General features: G+C 30.3%; 1 pseudogene; it reads left to right on the top strand.

Annotated features, from left to right (window-relative positions):
• Nucleotides 1-1,768: 1,768 nt before the first annotated feature.
• On the top strand, nucleotides 1,769-4,508 carry LOC121128820 (probable cytochrome P450 9f2; annotated as a pseudogene).
• Nucleotides 4,509-5,236: the final 728 nt, after the last annotated feature.

Here is a 5,236-nt window from a genome sequence, read left to right as displayed (position 1 = left end):
AGAAAAGATAATAAAAAAAACAAAAGAAAGAACGCCCGCTGCTCTAAGCAATTACTCGTAGCGAAGATAATTTCAACTAAACACAACGCAATGCGCATCATACATGAATCCAATAATAAAAACAAATACACAATGTTTAAAAAGAAAAAAAAAACACTATAAATCATTAAATTCAACAATCCCGAGCACCATATTCCCATCCCAGGGAATCCCAAGTTGAAGATGATTCTAAATTAGTAAAGATAATGTTTATTTTTTGTCGATATTTTGGTAAACAAAGTATATTTTATTCTGCTGTTACATATAAATAGTTATTTGGACCTCTTAAGAAGTGATTATATGTTTTACAAAATGTATAAAACCACTTAACTTCTGTGGACTTATGTTGAAATATCTGAATCTCATTGAAATTTTCTAACTTACTGAGTCGGAAATACTTTTCTAAATGGCCAAATGCTTTTCACCACATTGGAATATTACTCTCGAAAATATCCAGGATCTCCACTCAAATAAATAAATTATTAAATGATTACCATACCATCTAATTATAAGTTGCTTTACTGAAAACAATTAGAGCAAAATAATAATATTTTTTTTTTTAGTATTGATTGAAAAATAATAAAACATCAAAAATATTCTTCAAAATTTACATTACCTATTTATGAGTTCTTCATAATTTATTTTTTTATCCGACAGATTCATTCAATTTTATTTTGGACATGGAAATACTATTTCGTTATTGCAATTGTTGTTAAGTTCTTCCTATTGTTGGTTTGTATTACAAACTATTCCAAGCAATATGAAAGGAATTATGCTCTAGAATGTTTAATTTCCTAATTATTTTTCAAATATTTACTCATATATATATTTCTCTCTCTGGAGATAATAGTAAAAATCACAAGGCAACAGAGGCTGATAGCAACGTATCATCTTTGGTTCTATTAACAAAATAATTATATAGAACTCTATATTCAAGATAAAGAACAAATTAAGATCTTGTTAGTTTATGTTTTTCACATGAGCATTTCATGTTTACTACATAATATCCCCTTATTCTTAATATATTATGGACTTCTTTGCTATAATGATGGTTTTTTATTATATAAATATACTTAATATTAAGATAATGGTATATATCTCCTATTTAAATGAAATTGAGAAATATTCATAAATGATTAGATGCAGTTGTATTTGTTTACGAGGCAACAAATAGTAATGGTATTACATTGTATTATATTCATAAACGTAGATAGAGGTTCACCTTTTATTCTATTTTTCATACCTACAAGGGTATAGTATGAAAATAAGATGTAATTTCGCCTTTATATAGTCCCAGGCACAGTTTACAAGTAGCAAATTTTACATTTTGAGTTAGATGCCTTGTAATCTTAGAGGGAAATACATGTACGGACCAGCTTTTTTCATATATTTGTTACGTCATTAAAATTGGGGTGCTAACTTATGTCAAAGTCGAGAGTAACTCACTTTGATCATACACTAACTTGCTAGGGAGCCTCTTCGAAATTCACGCCTAAAACGCGCATCAGGATATTAATAGGGAAGTGTTCGTTCTGTAATCAGTGTTCTATTAATATAATGATTATTTACATATCCTATTTTTAAAACGCATATAGATGTAACAAATTATATAATATTAAGTCCATCAAGGTCAAGTATAAGAAAATTTAATCAATTTAAACGATAAAAAAATATTTTTTTATATGTTTATCATTCATTTTTTATTTCATCATTCTGTAAATTAGTTTATTTATGTATTTTGTATCGTGCGTTATTTATTATATTTTTATACATAATTCTAGGATGTATTTTATACTCATAATATCCATCTTAGTTATACTTTTCGGATGGTATTACTATAAAACAACGAAGAATTATGGTAGTTTTAAGGCTAAAGGATTCTCTGAGGAGAAGGCTTCCTTCCCTTTTGGCTCAAAGATGTTCTGGGATTTATATCTGAGACGGAGGAACTTTAGAGACTATACGGATTCATACAAACAAAAATATCCCCATGACAAATTCTTTATTTCTTGGGACTGTGGTGCACCTAGAGTTATAGTTTTGGATGTTGAATTAGCAAAATCCATATTTGTATAAGATTTTGAATACTTCGCCACCAGAAAACCACCCCCAAAGTTGTACGGGCATAACAATAAATATTTCAACAATATGATGTTTATACTTTCAAATCTTAACAAGTCGAAAGTTAAAAGCAATGCTTCCACATTTAGATCAAGTAAATTAATAAATTGAAATACATTTTTATAATTATTAAGGAAATATTTTGATCTTAGGCTGCAGATGATATGTTGGATTTTATAGAGAAAATAGATTTATAAATGATTGATTCAAGATACTTAATTAGTCGATATACTACACAAAGTATAGCAAAATCAGGCTTTAGGGTGGAAGCAGACTGCTTCAACACGATTGACAAATCGGCATTCATGAATCATGTTGATATTTTAACAAATAGGAAGGGCAGTAAATGGAGACAAGCATTGATTTTTATGGTATTCATCTTTTCTCCAAATACCTTGGCAAAGTTCCTCCCAATTTCTTTCTTGAACCCAAAAAGTCAGGACTTTTTCATAAGAATTATCAAAAGCTCAATTAAGCATCGTAAAAAAAGTAATGTTGCTCATGTGGAGATTTGGTGGATCTCTTGTTACAGGAATATCATAAAATTGAAAGCAACGAACAAGAAAATAACGAGAAAAATGAACTAACGTAATTTGAGAAGGACACCAAAATTCAAAAAATGAACTTGAAATCATTGAATATAGACGATTTAGATACTTTGTTCATTGCAAACGTATTTATACTATTGTTTGCTGGTTATGAAACAATTTCATCAATGATGACTGCTATGTTGGTCTATTTGGCGAACTATCCAGAAATACAAGATACACTCTTTGAAGAAATATCTGTAACCATACCGAATAAAACCAATCAAGAGGTAACGTTAAGTTTTAATGATATTATGGGAATGAAATATTTAGGCATGTTTGTCCACGAAGTTCTTCGTCATTTTCCATTCCTTACTTTGGAGAGGTCTTGTACTAAATCTTATCGTATACCAGGAACAAACTTGAACATCAATACAGGTCCCAAATACAAGATCAAGTATATTTATTTTATATAACCGTACAACCATAATTATTTGTTCCTTTCTACTTCTGTTGCACAGGTACATTATTCATCTTTCCGAATGATGATTTTAGTTTGAATGAAGAACACTACGAGGAACCTCTAAAATTCAATCCAAAAAAAAATTGAGGATGAAAAGAAAAGAAAGAGAAGCGTCTATAGCTTTATTGCTTTTAGCTATGGACCAAGGAATTGCATTGGAATGAATTTTGCCCTACTTCAAATTAAAACATGCCTCTACGGGTAAATAGAAAATTAATAGAAGAATCATTGCAAAGATTAATTTGTTTATGTTTATAATGTACACAAATGGCTAATGTCCGGTTATAATTCTACTTTTCAGACTCCTCCGTACTTACATTTTTCCAGAGTCTCTACAAAGAGATGCCCAAACATCACCATCGAAGAGGTTACTCCTGATGAGATTAAGAGCTTCACAGACAAACAGGAGTTCAAGGGTAGTTGGAAAATGGGAAAATGAGCCCACTCTTCATGGGACACGGGAGTGCATCATGTTGAGAATGTGTTATGGGACGGTTCAAACACAGGAAGTACTCTACTGCTCAGGCATTGATCCTGCACAGTTTTCTCTGTTCAACCACCATAACCTTAAAAGATGGCACAGAAACTGAAATTCAGTTCTTACTTGAAGAACAATGTGGTTATTTGCTCCTTACAGGTTACCACAGTACAAAACATTCCGTTTGTATTCCGAGATGCGTGTGGAAAAAAAAATTCAAGATTTCATTTGAGCCCATATGGCCACTCCAAAAATTTAGAAACCACTTATAAACTGTACTTATTGAAGGCGCAGAGTCCCCATAATTTTATCAAGGTTCTTTTTAGTCTCTTAAAGGTTATCCCTCTCATAAAGTAATGTTTAATTAAGACATAAAATTATTTTTCAATCATTTTTTGAAAATCATTCCACTTTCTCGATTCAAACGAATGCCAAACAGAAATAAATGGACCGAACTGGCTGAAAGTTAGTGTGTGTTCTTCCAAGAGATGTTACTAACTAAACATGACCTTGATGCATGCCAGTAGTTCCATTTCTCGGTCTTTGTATGAACTTTTTAAAAGGACGCTCGTATATATTTGTATTTCTATATGCCAAAATTTCTTCATAGGAATAATAAGATCACGAATATATATATTTGTTACCAGCAATATGTATAATAAGGCATTGTAAGGAATACATAGGTAATGTATATAGTACCAGATGGTGTCAGGCAAACTACATAATAAATGAAATTTTTTTTTATATTTTTCCTAGGTATTATATATACATGTAACTGTTTAGGCAAAGTAATAAATGTTGACAATTTGGGATTATAAAACTTTATTATTAATTAGGCATTTGAAATAATAAGCTTTAAAAATAGATATTATTTTCAGAAAAAAAGTGATAGCAAAAAAGAGACACAACGTGTAATGTTTTTATATTTTTGAGCAAGTTTTTTCAACATTTTGTCACTTCCACCATGAATGATTGCCGAATGACTCTTAACCAGAATGACAAATCACTCGGATGTCTCATATATAAAATAGATTATTAATATAATTATCTATAAATGGATATTTTAATTTGACTTATTCCTTACTATCATTACGTCATGTTATTCTTAGTTTCCTCGTAATGATTTTCTCTTCCTCAATTAACATATGGTACTTAGCTTCAGAAGGAGAAACACTATTTTTAGCAACTTTGGCTCCTACTTGAGACAATTTATGGTAGAAACGTTGTTGTATGTCAGCCTGGAGTGGTTCATACTATGGCACTACACTGTTTTCCAAACATACGGGCACTAGAAACCACAGATTAAAAATATTGAGAAAATAATTTTTCAATAGATGATGAAAATAAATATATAGTGCGTAACTTCCAGATAAACAGAGCTGAGGGAAAAACACAATCGTACCCCCAAATACTATTTCAATTATCCGGCACCATTTTCTTATTTTTTTGATACATCAAACAAAAGAAACATATATTAATACATGATACGTAACTTCTAGTGATGGAAAATGATACACTTCTATCACAATAATACTCATCAAATATTAT

This window comes from Lepeophtheirus salmonis, chromosome 14 (assembly GCF_016086655.4).
Source record: "Lepeophtheirus salmonis chromosome 14, UVic_Lsal_1.4, whole genome shotgun sequence".
Taxonomy (NCBI): Eukaryota; Metazoa; Arthropoda; class Copepoda; order Siphonostomatoida; family Caligidae; genus Lepeophtheirus; species Lepeophtheirus salmonis.
The sequence above is the reverse complement of the archived record's forward strand: the minus strand, read 5'-3'. Positions and strand labels throughout refer to the sequence as shown.